The following is a 21,177-nucleotide window of genomic DNA, read 5'->3' on the forward strand; positions in this document are numbered from 1 at the left end:
ATAGTTAAGATGTCAATTCTCCCCAAGTTAATCTACAGATTCAACACAGTATCAATCAAAATTCCAACAACCTACTTCAAATGCTTGGAAAAGTTAGTTACCAAATTCATCTGGAAAGGAAAGAGACCCCAAATAGATAAAAGCATTCTGAAAAAAAGAATGAAGTGGGAGGATTAATACTTCCTGACTTTAAAACTCATTATAAAGCCATGGTGGTCAAAACAGCATGGTACTGACACAAAGATAAGAAATATCGACCAACAGAATCAAATCAAGAGTGCAGAAATAGACCACAGATCTATGGTCAACTGACTTTTGACAAGGCCCCCAAATCCAATAAACTGGGGCAAAACAGTCTTTTCAATAAATGGGAATGGAAGAACTGGATATCAGTAGCAAAAACAATGGAAGAGGACCCCTATCTTACACCCTACTCCAAAATTAACTTAAAGTGGATCAAATACCTAAGTTAAAGAACTAGCCCCATAAAGCTTCTAGAAGAAAATGTAGGGAAACATCTTCAAGACCTAGGAATAGGAGGTAGCTTCCTAAAGTTTACACCTAAAACACAAGCAACAAAAGAAAAAAATAGATAAATGGGAACTCCTCAAAATCAAATGCTTCAGCACTTCAAAAGGCATTGTTAAAAAGGTTAAGAGGCAGCCAAATCAATGGGAGAAAATATTTGAACATCACATATCAGACAAAGGTTTGATATCCTGTATGTATAAAGAAATCTTACAACTCAACAACAAAAGAACAAACAACCAATTATAAAATGAGCTAAAGATATGAATAGTCATTTTTTTCTGAAGAACAAATACAGAGGGCTCAAAAGCACATGAAGAGATGCTCATTTTCATTGGCTATAAGGGAAATGCAGATCAAGACTACAATGAGATACCACCTCACACCTATGAGAATGACTGCTATTAAACAAACCCAAAACTATAAATGTTGGAGAGGATGTGGAGAAATTGGGACACTTATGCATTGCTGGTGGGAATGTATAATGGTGCAGCCACTATGGAAGACAGTCTGGCAATATTGAGTTGCCCTAAGATGCAGAAATAACACTACTTGGTATACACGCAGAAGAGTTGAAAGCAGCGCTGAAGGCCATCAGCTCATGAGTTCACTTGTCAAAAACTTACTCAGTTGCAAGACTGCGATAGAATTAACAAACAGTGTGACTGAAGTTTCTCAAAATTCATATTGTGTGATTTATCTGAGGTAGTCACAAGGAGCTAACAGGATATCTTGCCACCATGTATACAATATATGTTTTTTAAAAGTGCAATTTGTGTTGCAGCAATCATTGTTAAATCATTTGCATAAGAATTAAGATTTTTTACAATGAATGCAGACATTTTAACTTCACGGTACTTAAATAATTTAAAAGAAAAATACTAACAGACATTTTTATACTTTTTTCACAACTACATACCACTTCTATACCTCCAGTTGTTAAAGAAAAATATTTCAAGAGCAAGCGAATCTTCTCTCAGGAAAATTGCCTTTCTGCATTTATTAAGAATTTTTACACCAGAACACCATTATAACCCCCTTTATTTTACTGTGGAATATGTGCTGGATAAATTGCAACAGACCTTTAGTTCCTAAAGGACAACACTGTAAATACTCTCTGAGATATCTCAGGATCTGTAAATGGTATGATAAAATCTATATGATGTGACTAGCCCACAGGCAGGTTGGTTTACATTAATTTTAAAAATGGGATGTTATATGGAAACATAGTTCACCAGAGCTTTAAAAATAAAAAAGGGTGTTGTTTTGTCTTTAAAAAAGTATGCAGGGGGTGGTGTGACCATGCCTCAGTGGCAGAGTTCTTGCCTGCCATGCTGGAGACCCAGGTTTGATTCCTGGTCGGCCCATGCAAATAAATAAATAAAATTTAAAAATTGATTCAGGAAACCAAATCTCTTATTATTGATCTGTACAAACACTGTTCCTGGAAACTGAACGGGACTTAAGGCTTTTCCTCCAGTGCAGGTAGGACTTGATCACAGGGCCCACTTTGTGGTCCATTTCCCAAGGCGTGGGTGGCACTTACTGCAAAGTGAATCAACAAAAAGAGTATTCATGATAGGGACTTCTGCTCCAGTTGGGGATTTTCCATTCGAAAAATATGATATTTGTGTTGAAGTTTTAATTTTCTCAGTCCCCCTCCTATCAAATTAAGGCTAGAATTTTCTGTTTTGATAAAGGAACAAAAAATAAGCATGCTACTTGTAAATTGATGTTTAGATTCTAGTGAGATTAAAATATAGAATACAGAATAAGCCTAATGCTAGGTAACCCTATGGAAAAAAAAGTATGTCTCTCCTAACAATCTTTTAAGCATATATTCACACTGCTGTTCAAGATATTTTAAGTGTTATTTTTTCCCTCTTTTTCAGAGCTCCTTCTTCCTTTTGGGGCTACTTTTTCTTTTTTCTTGAGGTGAAATTCACAAGGGACTATGTATTTTTGATAAGGCTTTTATTACTGGGTAGATGTTCTGCTGTAGTCTTCCACGAAAGGCCCATTTATTTCTGAGTCACCTCTAAAATCCCTTGGTCTTTGAACTTGGGGGGCTACTTTTCATATGAGGGCTGATGTCAGTGAAATGTGAGTAGATCCGTGGGTGTCACCCCATGAGTGCTGACTCCAGAAGGAACACCTTCCTGTGTTCAAGTTTCAGGTCTAGACTCAAAGCTACGGATGAGACTTAGATTTGCTCTTTATTGTATAAATTAGGAATACCTGCAGCCTGTGTGCTGAGGTTCCTTGTCAGCAGCTGAACTGAGCTGACAGAGTTCATTCAGATGCAAGGAGTTGTCTGCATCTCGGTTTGTGTTGGTTTGCACTCTACATCAGTGTTGACAGATCAGACAGTTTTTCTTTTGTGCTTGTGCACAGACCAGCCAGCCCTATGCCCACACACCTGTTAGGGGTTGAACTCTATGAGCTGGTGGCGACACGTACAACAGTGTTTTCTTGGCTCAGACTTTTAAAACTTTTATGTGAGGTATGTGTTATTTTTCTGAAACTAACCAAAGGTAAATTTCTCATGGTTCTTACTGTCTGCCATAGCAGCATTAGAGGAAGAATATTTCATACATTTGTAATAGATGAAAATGAACCTGATTGTAAATCTTTTCTTTGTATCTTCAACCAGATACCAAGGTTTTGGTTCAGATTGTGTACCATGAGTTAAGCTGAAATGCATTCTATTAACCAATGTGAATGTATTTCTGTGAGTATCATTATGTTGAAATAAACTTTTAAAAAAGATGCAGATTATTTAAGAGAAATTTTATTCATTCTATTTAGATTCCTCAGGTAGCTTTGAGCTCTTTTTCAAACATCCCAAGGATGGGTTGCTAGGAAAACAGGCACAGGAAAGAAATGAGAGTGCTTTTAAGGTACAATCATGGTGGTTGAAAATTTTAAAAAGCAAGATAATCAAGTTAAAAAACACACATGAAAATAGCAATGTGGAAGATAAAGTGATGCAATTGTTCAACTAATAGCACATATACAGCAGAATGATGAAAAGGCAAGGAGACTTGAGTGGTGGGCAGCCAGCCAGAGGCCCAAGTATGTGTGTAATAGGTTCCAGGAAAAGGAAAGACAAAACAAGTGAGGGAGATAATCTCAGAAATAATAAGACATAATTGTACAGGACCAGAAAGACTCATGAAACTTTGTATTAAAAGTGAATAACTGACTAGTCTTGCCTATAAAATTATGAAAAAATCACAATGGAACAAATTGAATAACCAGCCAACCTATGATTAAAATATGTTCCTCTCTTCTGTTGCACCTCACCCTCTCCCTCCTTCCCTTCTCTCTCTATATTCTCCCTTCTCTCCCTCTCTCTCTCTCTTTCTCTCTCTCCACACACACGCACATGCACACCCCTCCACACACACACATAGAATGCAATTGTAGTGAAAAAGAAAGATGATACCAGAAAATACTCTGCATTAAGGAAAAAGAAGGAAGGGAGATGCATTTGTCAGCAGTCACTAGTCTGCAGAAAGAGAGAAATCCTCACGTTACCATAAGGGCTGTGTGTTCTTAATTAAACACCAAGTCTCATCTTAGGGAGCTACTTTGAAATCCACTCTTCTTGATGGTTCTTGGCTCCCTTGCTGTCTTCTTTTAGGAATTTGGAGGTCCAAAGTTTGTTCTAAGCCTGAAGTAGTTGCACTCTTCTTTAATACAATTCCCTTAAAAACTCTGTAGGCTTCTTTTTCATTGGATAGAAATGTCTACCCTTCTGGACGTGCTTCTTGTATTCAACATTATATTCTCTCCCCCTTTCCCACTCTCTTTTCTCTTCCCTTCCACATTTTGTGTCCTGAGTCATGTATGAGGAAGCCATACTTGGAATATGTTTTCCCTGGTCCCTTAGAGAAAAAATAGTATAAAAGGGAATTTTATAATATATGGATTAAGTTCAGCACGATGATTAACAATAACATTACAGAAAACAGAGATGTTGTGCCTGCTGGTGACATGCAATAAGAAGTGCACAAACTGCCTAGGGGCATTGCCAAAATTGGGCCCACATGTGAGCAAGCCTGTAGATTTAACTGCCCTTTTACAGGAAATACAGGAGATGGATGGATATCCTAAATGGGGATGTAATAAGTGAGTCCAGAGTCAATAAAGTCTACAGCAGATGACTTGATTTCTTCAAAAATTATGTTATAGATCTTAGAGGATTGAAGCAATATGTCAAATCAACACAAGGTAAAAGGGTTTTCAGGTCTGGACTTAGACGAACTAAGTGTGAAATACACAAATATAAATAGTGAGGTGATTGGGAAAATATAAATGCTGACTAAACAATGAGTGATAATAGGGGATAATAATGATATTGTAACCATGTTAAACATTTTATCTCATAAAAATATACTTTCATACATACTGACTTACATATGGATGAAATGACAAAAGGCTTGAGATTTCCCTTAGCATCTGGAAGGAACGAAAGGCTTGGTGGGGTTAAGTTGCCAAAGGTTACACGTAAATAGAACTTCTCACATACTGATCACCATTCACCCTGTGTGATGGGAACAAAGGAATCCATTATACTATTGTTTCTCTTTTTTTGTAAAAGTCTTATAATAAAAATTTAAAAATCAAACAAATAACTATGGCAAATGAATTATGTGGAAGCTAATGCTCAAAAAACTGACTACCCACATGAAAATGTCACCTCATACCTGTGTATATAAACAAACTTCACACTACCTGGTGAATTAAATGTCAGAGGTAAAAGTATCAATCTAATAGAAGAAAACATAGAGGGACACCTTAGTTACCAGTAAGGAAGGAAAATTTTAAGATGAAAGACAGCACAAATAAGAAGTAACAAACAAATATGAGATTAAGTATGTCCAATTAAAGGATTTTTGTTGAAAGAAGAATTTTGGACAAAGTTAAAAGGTACATGACAGCATAATGATATTTGTAATCTACTAATGTATAGAAAAATATTTCTTTTAAGTCAATAATAAAATTGTGATGGAATCCTTTGAAAGAACAACCAAATTATAAGGATTAGACAGTTTGTAGGTAAAGAATTTGAGTGAAAACCTGCGGCAAATTAAAATAAATATGAAATATCATCTTTTATTATAGTAGACAACATTTCAAATAATAGAAGAATGTGAAGGAAATAGCAAACAGTAATTTAGTCCTGCAGAGAATTTGTGTGTCCACATGTGATACACATATCTTACAACACAGGGGCTTGTCTTGAGACTTTAAGGATACACAGGATTTGAATGGAAAGAGAGTTTGTAATTCCAGGTGATCAGAATAACATTGAAAAGGTCACAGGGGTGAAAACTAACACGTGTGTGGGGGGAACTGATGCTTAGTGATGAGATTGGGCTTGATTTATTAAGTTATTTATAACATTGAGCAGCTATCATGAAGAATAGACCAAAAATACAACAAACAAGAAGAGTCAAGGGCAAACCTCTACTTGGCACTATACATGGTGAAGTTTGTGAAACAAGCACAGATAAATTGATTAAAAATGACATTCAGGTTGATAAACTGTCAGTTTGGCTCTGACCCAGGTCTCAGGTTCAGGGAACATTTTATGAATCAAGGATGCTACGTTGACAGTGACTTGATGGTCAATAGCCTCTGACACCATTTAGTTTTAGGGTCATGAAGGGGCTCAGTCTCCTTTAGCCAAGTATTTGAGGAACTGTCAGCGTTGCAAGCAAGTTAGGAATTTCTTTTAACTTTTCGGAATACAAAGTTTTTTCTGTTATGCTAATATTTTGAATTTTACATACTTTTAGTCTTCTGAAACCTTCTCATGTGTTTCATATAATCTTATAATTCCATACACACATGCTTCTTTAAAGCCTTATTCAACACCTTAGATCTGGGAAAAGCTTAGGAGACCACTCAGTTAACACCTTCCATTTTATGCAGAAGGACCCCGATTCCCAGAGAGACTGAAGTGACTTCCACAGGGTCACAAATCAAGTTGGCAGCAGAGTCAGGGCTAAAGCCCTTGGCTGAATCCAAATTAAAAGATGATTTCCATCACAGCTGCCTTAGAAATAGCAAAGATTACATTCCAAATATATACAATCCTCAGAATCTAGAAAACATGTTAAATAGTGAGGTAAGTCCAATCCCTGAGTAAAAAACACCCGTTAGATATTTATATTATATTCATTAGATATTAAAGGAAGTTAAGTGGAAACTTATTGTTGAAACTCCACAAGGGAAATTCCTAAGTCTGAATGAGAGATTTGAAAACCTCATCTAGGAATAAATGGGATATTTGGAATGTAAGCATTTTCTCTGAAAATACCCAGATATATGGGCCAGTGCTTGCAATTGCTTAGAGCATTACCTAGAGAAGCAGTGGATTCTGCTGGGAAGGATGGGCGCACAGCCACACATGCTCCTTCCCTGGAAAGAGGAGGCTGGAGCAGGCCACAAGGCCACACGCAGGTATGGTGAGGGCAGAGAGAGCCCAAGAATCCATCTCCCAGATACTATGTGTGCGTTCACACAATGTCTCAAGTAGAAAGACTTTTTCCAAGATTTTTACCTTAGAAAACTTGATAACGTGTAAAGTCAACCTCCCAACCATGGGGCGTGATTGAGTTTACTATTTCTCACATTTAATAGCTCCATTGTGTATAACCTCAGCACCATGGCACAAACACATTCAATACATGCTAAAAGAAATGTAAATCAACATCTTTGTTAGGAACACTGATCTATTGTCATTAGCATCCAGATAGCGCTGAAATTGAAAATAAATGCTAAAGTCAAAAAGGTCCATGAAGTCTAATATACTTAACCAGAAGCTAATAAAACTCGGCAATGTACATAGAAAAGGTGAGGCTTTGCTGCAGGGAACTGGAATTCAAGCCTAGAGTAACTATGTTCAAAGAGGATTGTAATTGTGGAATTGAACCGATTATGGATATTGATTAGATGGCTTTATTGGTAAGAACACTTAACTTTATACAACAGTGATAGACGAATGCAGGTCAAATGACTACCCTTAAGGAGCCAAATTGAATGTGCACCTTTCCACTCTGTCAGTATGTCCATGTTTTTCCAGAAACTAAAAATATTCAGCATCTTAACTTTGGAATGGAAATAAGCAAGGTTGGCTTTGCTTCAAAGGTTGTGCTGCAAAACCAAAGCCCCTCACAGCAGCTCACTCACCTAAGTGTGTTCATTTTATTCATTTTCATGGATCAGAAATCTGTACTATGCTCTGAGGAAACTATTCAATGGAACACGTTTAACTGAAAAAAAATGGTGGAAATTCACCTGTTATATTGATGTCTTCTTTGCTTTGATATGGAGTTGGAGGTGGATTAATTATGTCCCCACTCACCATCTACATTAAGACAAACAAAAGCTGGATGAGGAGAATGTGTCACAAGGGCACAGAGGTCCCTTCAGCTGAGAGAGGACAGCACGCTGTGTAGCTTTAAAGCTTACACACTTGTTTCTCCCTACGCTCTTCATCCAGCAGGCCATTCAAAATCCTGTCATGGAGAAATGTTAAGGAATCCAAAGGTATATTGGGAAAGGCAAAAATACTGAAGTTGATATGAAAATTGCTACTACCTGGGTACCACTAGTCTAAATTTTGAAAACAGACATGTAGCTGAAACGTGTATTCTTACTGTTGGTCTTATAAAAGCTGTCACTGTCTAGGAGAACAAAGCTGCTAAAGTCCATTTACCTGCAAACCAAGGAAAGAGCTTTTCATCAAACTGGACATCTTCAGTGATGTACCGTGCCCCAGCCCTGCCCTTCAAGTGGCTGAGGAGTGTGCTGGTCCATGCAGTGGGGAACCAGGCTCGCACTTTCCAACTCGGGTCTTGCCATATGGAAAGAAAACCCCACAACATTGTGGGGGAACAATGCCACTGCAGCTGCTCTCCAGAACGAGGCATCTCTCCACTGCCCATGGCTGGGGGTGCAGTGCCCGGGGGCTTCTCCTTCGCTGGCCCAAGGTTTTATTGGACAATCCTGACAGATTGCAGCATTGGATTCCTTCTCACTTCTCAGAAGATGTATAACTAACTGCTTTCTATGAATGACCTACTGAAATTTGACTGTAAAATGAATATGTATGAAGCCATTTCAATTGCATTGTAATAGTTTAAAAAATTAATTTTGGGTAGTATAATCTACTATATTTTTCTTTAATGAAAGTCTGGAATATTATAACCTTGAAAAATATTTTCCCTTTACTACTCCTGCATAATTTTTTACTTAAAGTCCTAGGGCTTATTAATATTTGCTTCTTTTAGTTTATCATCAATCATAATCATTTCTCCATTTTTCTACTTCATGAATTTAAATGCCATGTTAGCAATTGCTGTTTATCTTTCTTCCAAGATTTAGTTTCTTTTTTATATTAGTGTGCATTTTATGAGTAACAATACATACTTAGTTTCTCAGAAGTCTAGACCTTCAATCACAGTAAGTTGTCTAATTTAAATTTAAATTAAGCTTATAATTTAATGAGGGGCCATCAGATATGCATATACGATGCTACCTGCTATATATTTTGCATGAATTTGCTTATATTTGCCATCCACATATGCAGTAAGAAATGTTAAGAATATCCTGCAACAAGTACATGGTTGTTTCCTTCTAGGGTGTTGTTTTCATTTGCAAGCTGCTGGAATGCATTATACCAGAAATGGAATGGCTTTTTAAAAGGGAGAATCTACTAATTTGTAAGTTTACAAGTTCTAAGACTGTGAAAATGCCCAAATTAAAGCAAGGCTACAGAAATGTCCAATGTAGAGCATCCAGGGAAAGATACCTTGGTTCAAGGAGGTCGATGAAGTTCAGGGTTTCTCTCTCAACTGGAAAGGCACATGGTGGACATGGTGACATCTGCTAGCTTCCTCTCCAGGATTCTTGTTTCATGGAGCTCCCCCAGAGGAGTCTTCCTTCTTCACCTGCATGGGCTCCAAAGCTTTTTTCTAAAATGTTTCCCTTTTAAAGGACTCCAGTAAGCAACCCCACCTTGAACGGATGGAGGGACATCTCCACGGAAATCATTGAATCAAAAGTTATCACCCACAATTGGGTGGGTCACATCTCCATGGAAACAATCCAAAAGCTGCCACCCAGCAATACTGAATGAAGATTAAAAAGCAGACTTTTCTGGGGTACACACAGATTCAAACTGGCATGTGTGGCAAGCACATTTACAAAAATTCTAAACAAGAGAAATCAATTACTAAATTAAACTTTATTCCATACATATTCATTCTTTTCAATTTCTCCCCTTTTATTCTACTGAAACAGAGGTCTAGTAGGGTATGCATATTTTAAAATTAAAATTAAAAAGAAGTATAACAGTAAGATGCTGGACATGTACTGTCAATTGAAATTTCATCTTTGGAGTGAAAAAGACCTAAGGACTATCAAGGAGAAAAATAAGAAAACTTCTTTGCATAAAGAAGGCACTTGAATAGTGACAATCTAATACTTGAAATTGCAGAAAGCTGCATAATGAGAAATGCAAATGTCTTTGCAGACATGTCCTGCAGCTGAAATATTTCCCTTAATTTAGCTTGTAAGGTCTTACATAGTGAAAATTCACGGCACTCACACTATTGGTGTATCATATGCACACAATTCTAAATACTATCCTATTTAAAGAGAAGACATTGCAGCTTTATAGAAGGAAAACTCATGAATTTCTTATAGGAACATTTAGTAATGGCAAATATTTCCTCATTTTTCCTTGCTACATATATCTAAAGATGTCTTAACCTTCTAAGTCAAATTTGTATTTGTAAAAGAGTATCAATATTCATAATTATAAGAATATGACATGATTCATTTAAAATATAAACTAATACAGGGTCATTTTAGTTTTTTGTCTCTGTCTCTTCATATATCACAAAATGCATTATAATCTATTAAGGAAGCATTAATAACATATGGCAATGAACCAGAAGATACGCTGAACATAATTTAAATGAAAATCTCAGAAGATTTCTAGAGTGTATGATGACCTCATCATGCAACTGGCAAATTCAAGTTCAGTGAAGAAGTGAGACACTTCCAACTGACTGAGTCATACACTGAGAGAAATTTTGTTGATCCAATTTTGTTTATGATGTGAAAATCTATTCATGCTTTAAGTCTTAGATAAAGTAAAGGTTACTTGGCACCCCAGAAGGGATCTTATTTTCCTCAACACTCTATGATCTGCTCATCCACTTAGCAGTGCTTAAGTATCCAAAGCAAATTAAGACAAATTGACATAAATGTAGCAAAGTTAGCCTGAGAGCCAGTGTAACCTATTTTTCAGGCAATCCATGCAGATGGTGAACACTTCTAGGAAACAGTAGACAGTGAGCCAACAGTATTTATAATAGGATGAGGTGAAGAATAGACAAGCTGAAGGTGAGGGCTGCTTCCTTAATAGAAACTCACAGTTATTTGCTCAGTTTGCAATCCTGAGCCACTTCTCAGACCCATAACATGTTGACAGAAAGAGAGGCCAGCTCCTCGTGAAGAAGGCTCTCACAGTGGCTCAGCAAGTGCATATAATAGACATGATTCCATCCTTCAACCAAGACAGCTTGAGCTGCAGGTGACCGTGCCCTGGGGAAATGTAGAATACCCAGATCTTAGAAAGACATTGAATACAGATTTGAGTTGCTATCAAGTAGGCTTTTCCTGCCATCAGGCCTCAGCACCAATATCTGCAGACTTAGGGTATGGGTTCTACTGGTAAGGGTTCTAGCAAAATATTGCTTCAGAGATAAGAGGTGTGGTGTTGTCACAAGAACATGGGATTCAATGACCCTATCATATAGTGAAAAGGTCTAGACGCTTCCAGGTTTACAGAGTGATTGAGCAGCCTCTTGAAGGTGCTGTTGCATTTCCAACTTAAAATGATACCCTGTGAGAACAAGGTGCCTGGAAGGTGTCATGATACCCTAAATCATGAGTTTCTATAGAGCACTGGCAATCAATAAGTGGAGCACATGGGACAAGTAGTCAAGAGAAGGAGGGAATTAAAGTGCTCCCAGCAACTCCTTAGAAATTCTTGTGCTTCTCATCTTGCAAATTTAGGTGCACTAGTCTTGAGGTCCATGTTCCTAAAGAGGGAAAGAGTGAGAGACCCACAAAACTGCCCCAGGGTCACAGTTAGATCCTCATGCCAGAACAGAGAGTAATGGAAGAGTTACCATTCTGGTAGGAGTAAATTGCTTTGGTCATCATGAGGAGTTAGGATTGCTTCTATAAAATGGAGGCATGGAGGAAAATGTTTGATACTCCACTGAGGCAACTTTCATTCTTCTATTACCCACTTACTGATAAATGGCAAAAATGGCCTTTATTACTTGATAATGGCTTTTTGTGGCAGATTGAAGGTTGTATGTATCCCAGAAAGGTCATGTTCTTTTATTCCATTCCTGTGATGTAGACTTATTGTGCTAATTGGTGTAGACCTATTGTGCATGGGACCTTTGATCTGGTTATTTCAATGGACGTGTGAGCAGCCTCATTGAAAGTGGGTCTTAATCCTCTCACTGGAGTCCTTTATAAGAAGAGAAAACACACTCAGAGTCTAAGAGATGAAATTAAGAGAAGCTCACAGAAAAAGCCCCAGAAATTTTAAAGAAAGAGCCACAAATGGAGAAGCCAGAAACTGAAACAATGAAACTTGGGAGGGAAGGAACAGCAGACATCACCATGTGCTAGCTGACAGAGGAGCTCACTGACAAGCCATCTTTGGAGAAAGTATTCTTCACTTGATGCCTTAACTGGGACACTTTTTTGACCTTAGAGATGCATGTTTGTAAGCTAATACATCTCCATTGTTAAAAGCCAGTTTCTAGCATATCATATTCTGACAGCTTTACCAAACCAAAACAGACTTTGGCACTGAGAAGTGGGGTGTTATTATTTGCAAATACCAAAAATGCTGGAATAGTTTTACAAATGGGTAAGGGGAAGATTCTGGAAGAATTGTGAGGAGCTTGGATTAAAGGCCTTTAAGGAACTGTTGGTAAAAATATGGACACTAAAGGTCTTTCTGAAGAGGCCTTAGACAAAAATGATGAATGTGTCACTGCAAACTGTAAGAAAGGCAACCCTTGTTTCACAGGGCAAAGAAGTTGGAAAAACTGAGTCCTGATGTTGGATGGAAGGCATAATTTGAAATTGATGAGTTTGGATATTTAGCTGAGGAGATTTCCAAACTAAATGTGGACAATGTGACCTGGCTTTTCCTTGCAGCTTATAGTATAATGTGAGAAGAAAGGGGTAAGCTGAAAACTGAACTCCTGGCACAAATAAACCATACATTGATGGTTTGGAAAATTCTGAGCTTATGGAAAGTGAGACCCCAGAGAACAGTGCCCCATGTGAGTATTTAACTGAACAAGGAATGAGTCAGCCATTTCAGTGCAAGTCAGGATTGGAGATGAAGTTATTCAGAAAGGATTCCTGGAAAGTCCTATTGTCTGACAATTGGAACCCCTGTGTACTGCATGAGAAGCCAACACATTCTCTTTCAATATCTGTATGAACAGAACCATTGCTATCCTGGACTAAAATGGACAAAAAAGGGACAGATTAAAGGAAAATGACTTGAAAGGTAGAACAGTGGAAGCTAAGGTCTGGAGTGAAGACACCTTGAGCCAGGAGAGCAGATCCACCCATGTGCCTGGACAGGGTATGTTTGCCTGGGAGCTTGCAGAGGGTGGGCCTTCTGCCCCATTGTCCAGGAAGAGTGCTGCTGTCCTTGGCTTCAGGAGGGTGCAGCACATTTCTCAGGGACTGGGGGGAGTTCGGCCACCACCCTGGGGCTTGATGAGGATGGAGCCAAGAGCATGGCCATCACCTCAGTGCTTGGAGATGTTCAAGTACTTAACCCCAGTGTTTGGAGAGAGCAGGGCTGCTGCATAAGCCCTTGGAAAGGTGGGGCTGCTATTCAATTAAACCCTGAGGACAAATATCATTTTATAGATGAATTTTACACCTTGAATCTAATTAATTTTGTCCTGCAAGCTTTCAGAACTGTTTGGGTCCAGTGATCCATTTTCCTTCAATTTCTCCCTATGGAAAAAATTTACTCTATGACTGCCCTTCCTTTGTATATTCTATGTCTGTCCCTCTGGTGTATATTATATGATTGTCCTGCCTGTGTATGCTCTATGACTGTTTTTCTTGTGTGTATTCTGATTGTCTCTCCTGTGTATATTTAAAGCAGAAAACTTGTTCTAGTTCTCACAGATCCTGAGCATGATTTTGCCCCAGGACAGACAGCACCTGTAACTGATATGGATGAAACTTTGTACTTAATACTGTTACTGAAATAATTTAAGACGTTTGTGATATTGTGATAGAGTGAATGTAGTTTTTGTATGGAAAGAACACGTATTTTTGGAGTCCAGAGGGTGAAGTGTTGTAGTTGGAGGTTGTATGTACTCCAGAAAGGTCATGTTCTTTTAATCCATTCCTGTGGTGTAGGCCTATTGCAGGAGGGACCTTTTGTTTAGTTATTTCAATTGAGATGTCATCTGCCTCACTGAAGGTGGCTCTTAATCCTCTTACTGGAATATTTTATAAAAAGATAAAACACACATGGAAGCTAAGAAATGAAAATAAGAGAAGCTCACAGAGAAAGCCCCAGAGAAGTTTAGAGAAGAAGGCACAGATGGAGAAGCCAGAACCTGAAGCAATGCAGTGTGGGAAAGAAGGACCAGCAGACATCACCATGTGCCTTGCTATCTGACAGTGGAGCCCATGTTCGCTTGTAATCCATTTTCAGAGAAGATATTCTTCTTCTGATTCCTTAATTGGGACATTTTCTTGGCCTTAGAATTGTAAATTTGCAAGCTAATAAATCTCCTAAAAGCCAATTCATTTCTGGTATTCTTACTAAACCTAAACACTTTCTAATCTGGACCTTGGTTTGACTCCTTGGGGGGGGTCTGGTCCATTAGTAGACAAACCCCCTAGACCAACAGAGGGGCTGGCCGAGTGGGAGAGGAATGTAGAATGAATAATAGAAGTTGCAGATGGTGGCTGTCTCTTACAGGCATGGGATTATCTAGAGCCCTGATGTTATATAGTTCTTTTCACTAGCATTTCTCTTGAAAGTATATACAGGAATTGTGACTAACTAGAATCCTTAAGATGATGTGATTGAATGGAGTGAACCAAACATGAAAAGTTCATGATTCTGAGTGATACAAGGTGTAGGGACCACTCTTTATGCCCCATCAATATCCTCTTTATTAATATTCCTCAGAGAATTGCCCTCATCTGACAGGAGTCACATTGCCCAGGGATTTCCAGAATGTCCTTGCCTTCCACTGGGCAGCCCACAGGCAGTGGCTGACATGGTGTAGAGCAGGTCCCCACGTGGATACAGCCATGTGATGCCATTTACACTGCAGAGCTCCTGCCAGAGCAGGTTGAGTCTACACTTCAGCTTATCCCATGTTCTCGCCTCGCTTCCTCCTGTTAGCTGACTTCTCTCACTCCTTTGCAGATTTCTCATTGCTAATAAATCTCTTGCACACAATTTTTGTCAAAACAAACAGACACAAAGAAATTTAACCTAAAACATTATGCATTTTAAAGAAATTCACCTATATGTGCTTGAAAAGCTAGAAAGTAAACAAACAAAAATAAAGCAAGAAAAAGAATAAGAAATTTATTTTTTTAGACTTCTGCCACCTGTTTTAAATGATCGTATTCCCCTCAAATGAGTGTGGGACAAGACTTATGAGCCTGGTATGTTTCCTGTCTCAAGCTTGATGTGCTTTTTGCAGTGTAGACATTTACTACACTCAGAATGATTTTGGTATTTTAAGCTATAGTTTTCTTACAGTAATGATTTTACAACTTTAAAATTTATCTTGTATTGAAAAAAAGAAAGTTATCTCTCCCAGGAGAAATGACTTCCTGCAGGGAAACTGTGTTGGATTTTTGAGAGATGCTACTGTGAGTTGGTCTCTGACATAGCATTTTTTAGAGAAATGCATTAATGATGTTGACTCTGTGCAATACTCATCCCTCTGCTAACCATAGAGCCTAACCCACACGTAACCATGCCTGGGAAACCAACCACATACACATTTATGAAACAATTTTATTTGCTTATTATTGATAATAGCAAGGTAAGGAGCAATTAAGTAAATTTTTGTGGAAAACCCAACAATACACACACACCAAAAAATACGCATAATAAATACATATTTTGGTTAGTATTATGAAGGAAATAAAGTAGATGGAAGGATAAGGTAGACACTGTTGCTTTAAGTAAGGAAGTCAGGGAAAGGTCTTCTGAGACCTTTCTCAGAAGAGCTGGCTGTGAGAGCTGACTGTCACAATGACACTTAAAATTAAGTAGGAATCAGCTTCTGAAGAGTCAGGAAAGGAGTGAAGAGTAGGTCAAAAGGGGTAACAAGTTTCCTGAGTCAAGGGAGGGTTTGACAAGTGAGCGCAACAGAGAAGAGTGAGGCTAGAAAAAGAGGAAAAGAGGATATGGAGATTAAGAAAGAGGTTTTCTAAAGCTGCTGAAATTCAATATACCAAAAATGGGTTGGCTTTTACCACAGGGATTTAATAGTTCATGAGCTTTTTTTTGTTTGTTCGTTTGTTTTTACTGATAAAACCTCACAATTTATTGAAAACAGATACCTTTTAGTAGCTCTGATTAAAACCAGCTTAGAGATACCATTACTCAGGAAAGCAATATGTACAAACGTCTCAGGAAAGGGAGAATAAAACAACTTGAAACAACCTGAACAGGATTGGATTACTAGAATGGTCACTTAGCAAAACAATACAAAACACAACTAAGACCCATACATAAGAAAACTGTATACCCTCAAGCCTGGGGGTAGGGGGCTCTCAGTTCCCATATTCTTGGAACACAGTCCATGATACTTTGGGAAGGAGAGGTTGGCTGGAGCATGAGCCCTTACTGCTGACTGCTGTATAACTAGACCATGCTCAGATTCAGGCTAAATGAGGACTGAGGGCACCAGACAAGTTACACTTCCTCCTGCAATAAGCACCATAAGAGAGGTGTTCTCTCCAATGGCAAGGGCCACTGGACCATGGATAGTTTAGAAAAACGTTACTCTGCAGGTAGTTACATAAAAACTCTAGACCAATTAAGCCCTGAAATTCCCTGATGCAAATTCCCACTAACTACAGAGGTAGAGGAGCAAAACATGGACGCTGCCTCCAAACTAATTTTTGGACTTTGGTAAACAGGGATAAAAAAAAATACTGTCCTACAGGTCAACTTTAAAAGAACTACTATGGACATGGCAGGTAAAAGATTCCATAGCATCATTTAGTATCCAACACACAAAGAAAAAGAGGTGATAGGTGTGGAAGGGGAGAGGTGTCCTACTGTGGTCTTGGTGCCATTTGTTCTGTTCTGTCCTCGCCTGATTTGTGCAGCTCCTCCTAGCTGCCCTCTGATGACCCAGAGCTGTTACTTCTCCGAGCCTAAACCTCCCAGCCTCAAGTATGCACAGAAGTGCCAGGTGCAGAAGGTTCTCTGAAGAGGGTGAATAGGCAGTCGTCCCAAGAACATGAGGTTCTTCCATATCACCTCGACTGGCAGTAGGGCAGAGCAAAGAGGATGAGTTACAGGAGGCAGAAGGCAGCTCTCAGGGTAGGAGGGAGAATTCGGCTGGGAGAACGATAGAAGTTGTAGCAGGCAGTGTCTAGGGTCACCTGGGTTGGGAGATGTGAGGCTAGAAGCAGCAGCAAAGCTTTAACTAATGGGGGAACAATGTACTTCCCTTTTCCCCCTTCCCAAATTCCCCAAGAGGAATTCTGAGAACGCTGTTTCCTGCTGTTGAACTTCATACTCAAACAAACAATAAGCCTGAAGGGACGAAGTCTCTTTAGGGTCCAAGAAGTACTCGTTGAAAGTCCACCCTATCAGGTTTGGCTTCTTGGAATAGCAGTCTTATTTATGGGTCCGTATGCTGCTGCAGATCTGGGCAAGACGGCTAGAGAGCTTCTTAATATTTCCCAAGCCCTCTGGATCCAGTTGTGCGATATCAATTCTCTGCAAGTCACTGGCCAATAATCGCACACTCTCTCCACCTCCCACTGGCACAGTAAGAAAAATCTCTTTGCTGTCGGCGAGGGGGCTGCCATTCATTGAGATATTGTAAATCCGCTCTCTGGCTCCTAGAGTGCGCAGGCCTGGGGTCTTGAAGACCCTTGAATCAAACCTGGGTGTCAGGCCTGGAGTTGGTTTCACCATAGACAACTCCAGTCGGCCCACAGCTGGGGTAATAGTGTTCCAGCGGCTTGACCTTTTGTTTTTGCCTTTTCCTTGTATGGACTGGGTTCTCTTCTTGGATGGAGGACATCTTTTGACTCTTGAAGTTTGAGTATTCTTATTTTTATTTTCTTCTTCTTCTTCCGCTATCATTTCATCCACTTGTATTGCTTTTCGTGTTTTGGCAGATTTCAGGGGTGTCTGAATAGCTTCCGCAGTTAGTTTATTTCTGTGATATCTAGGTCAGCCGTTGCTGCCTCTTCTAAGGCCTGCTTGTTTCCTCCAAGGGCGAAGTAGTCCAGCCAATTCATCTCGCGCAGGGCCTTAGGGAGCCGCAAGATCTCGATGTTGTACAAGTTATCCATCTCTTTGAGGAGGTTCTGCCTGTCTGACTGAATCTGCTTGGATCGCATTTGCACTTCGCGGTCGAAATCCTTGAGAAAGGAGGCGAGCTTCCTGCTCCTCAAAGAGTTGGTCTTGGTGGTTCGTCTGCTGCCCTTCCTCGCAGGAGCCATGACGTTTCGGTGGGTGGAGGCTGCGGGTCCCCAAACAAGGGCAGAGGTAAACCTGCTCGCTCCGGCTGAGAGGGACTGGCTCTGAAGCGCGAGCTTACAGTTTTGAGACCCTAAAAATGTCTAAATGAAGGCACCAACAGGAGGGTGCTTTCCTCCTGAAGACCAGCTGCTGGCGATCCTGGATCCTTACCCACGACCAGGCATATGGCAGCATCTGCTGGTCTCTCCTTCTCTTTGGGGCTTTGTTGCTTTCACCTTTTTCTTCCAAGGCTTTCTCTTCTGAGCTTCTGTATCCTCGCTCAGCCTCTGCAGCTTTCTCTACCTTCTGTATCTTTCTTTGTTAGCTTCCATTTTTTTCTCTTTGTTTCTTTCTCTGGATTCCATCCTCTCACAAAGGACTCCAGTAGGAGAAGTGGGACTTACCTAAGACAGCCTCGACTGAAACAACCTAATCAAGAGGCCCCTCCCATAATGGGCCACACCCACAGGAGTGGATTAGCTTTAAGAGCGTGAGCTTCCAGGGCCCATAAAACCCCCAAACCATCACGGTGATGGAAATTAACTAATCTAAGATCTTGTCCATCAAAGCAATGAGTGTGGAATTTATTGTGATGTCAGCTTTATTCAACAAACCGCCATGTATCCAGCTATGTGATGCAAATATGGTCGGAAATACAAGGAGCCCAACTGAATTCCAATCATAGTGATAGACTCACATTCTTTCAATGTTTTGATATATTAGGACTGAAATAAAGACATAAATGAAATATTATTAAGGTGGGCACCAGTGGCAAAAAGCATACTAATGGGCAAAATAATTTCATGATAAGCTCATCAGCATCTTCAAAAGGAACTCCAGTGCCTCCTGCCAGAATCTTTGTTTCTCTTTCTTACGCATCACAATAACCTTTTCAAATGTTTTCACTCTCCTCCACCACACTGCTGCCAATAAGGAATCTAGCTTCCTTGTTCACAAATAAATACAGAAATACAAATGAAGGAACCTATCAGATAAGAATGTCTTTTGTAGTTCCAACTACAAGATACATTAAATTAATACATCTGCACTCTGCTCATCCTTCTCTCCTGATGAAGTAGAGCAACTGACCGTCCTACTCTCTATTCTATCATCAGGCCTTTTCCTTATGCTTGAAATCCCAAGTCATCCCAGCTTCTCCAGAACCCCATTCTCTCATTATCTCTTTCCTCCCTTGCATATTCAACCTCTGTGTCTCAACAGGATCCTCTTTGTTATGTTCAACACATTTTCATTAAGATAAAAAGCAAAAAATAAAATCCCCAACTTCATATCCATGCCCATGTACCGCCTGATCTTTCTTTTCTACTTGATGACTGTTTTAGTTTGGTAAAGCTGCTGGGATGCAGAAATGGAATGGCTTTTATACAGGGGATTTATTAAGTTACAAGTTTACAATTCTAAGGCCTTACAAATGTCTAAACTAAGGCATCCAGAGAAAGATACCTTGATTCTGAAGAAAGGCTGATGGCTGTCACATGGGAAAACACGTGGCAGCATCTGCTGGTCCTGGTTCCTGGTTCTGCTGCCTTTAGCTTCTGATTCCAGTGGTTTCCTCTCTAGGCGGCTGTGGGTCCTGACTTAGCCGCTGTGGGGAAGACTCTGGGTTTCAATTCTTGCTTAGCTTCTCAAGGGAAGGCACATGGCGTGTCTGCTGGGCTTGGTTCCTGTCCAGCCTCTGTCCTCTCTCAGCTCCTGACATCTCCTGGGGCTTCTGCATCTCCACATGTCCACATCCAAGCTTTCTCTGTCGGCACTCCTAGCACCTCCAAATGTCTGCCTCTATATCAGAGCTGATTGCTAATGGCGCTCCAAGCATTTCAGTGTACTCCACAATGTTTCCTCCTTTAAAGGACTTCAGTAAACCAATCAAGACCCACCTTGAGTAGGCAGAGACCCTTCTCCATCTAACAAAAGGTCACACCCACAACAAAGTGGGTCAATCTCCATGGAAACCATTTAATCAAAGGTCTCAGTTGGTTAGTTTCTAACCAAGGACTATGGCAAAGGTGATTTTGAATATGTAATTAAGGTCCCAAATCAATTGATTTTTAGTTAATCACAAGGAAAATTAACTTGGGTGGGCCTGACCTAATTAGGTGAACACCCTTAAAAGAAAAACGGAGCCCTTCTTTTGGGGAGGGCTTCTCCCTGTGGCCTTGGTGATGTATATGGCCGTGCTGAGGAAGCTAGCATGGCAGGCACTGCAGGTGGTCTTCAGCATGAGGGGTGGGCTGCCATGGAAGCCAGCAAAGGTCAGGGCCCTCAGCCACACACTTAAAGGGAAATAAATCCTGCCAATAATCTGCATTTGCCTGGAAAAACATTTTCCTTAGTGGAGCTTCCAGATGATAACACAGCCTGGCTGATGCTTGGTTTTCTGTCCAGTGAGACTGTAGCAGAGGATCCAGTTAAGCTGTGCCCAGACTCCTGCCCCAAGAAAACTGAGATAATGAAGTATTAAGTGAATATATGAGTGGTAATTTGTTATGCAGCAATACAAACTGATGCACGCATAAATATTTCCTTACATCTAATCCTCCCTGGATGTTCTTTTTCAGTGTATCACCCATACAGTGGAACAGTCTAGTTCAGAAAATGTGCTTTGCATTATCATTTGGAAAAATACAAAAGTCCTTTGCATGGCTGCACAGCCACGGGCAGCCTGTCTCAGCCCAGCTCTCCAGCCTTCCTTCACCCCAGGCCCCCCTTGGTCCAGGGCAGCTGCCTATGTCAGTTCTCAAGCTTACAATGGACCCTCTTGCCTCAACACCCATATGCAGCCTGCTCCATCC

At 39.9% G+C, this 21,177-nt stretch overlaps 1 protein-coding gene and 1 pseudogene across 4 annotated transcripts in view; both read right to left on the reverse strand.

Annotated features, from left to right (window-relative positions):
- LOC143664813 (uncharacterized) overlaps window positions 1-21,177 on the reverse strand; it is a 122,670-nt gene that overhangs the window by 16,257 nt on the left and 85,236 nt on the right. For 3 of the 4 annotated variants that reach the window (XR_013166598.1, XR_013166597.1, XR_013166596.1), the window contains exon 5: window positions 4,951-5,077. The gene's annotated coding sequence lies outside the window, so the exon portion shown is untranslated. Of the gene's footprint in view, window positions 1-4,079; window positions 4,419-4,950; window positions 5,078-21,177 lie in introns of those variants that run through there. The other variant, XR_013166599.1, reaches the window with a different exon arrangement.
- On the reverse strand, window positions 15,756-19,074 carry LOC143664393 (borealin pseudogene; annotated as a pseudogene).

This window comes from Tamandua tetradactyla, chromosome 20, assembly GCF_023851605.1.
Source record: "Tamandua tetradactyla isolate mTamTet1 chromosome 20, mTamTet1.pri, whole genome shotgun sequence".
Taxonomy (NCBI): domain Eukaryota; kingdom Metazoa; phylum Chordata; class Mammalia; order Pilosa; family Myrmecophagidae; genus Tamandua; species Tamandua tetradactyla.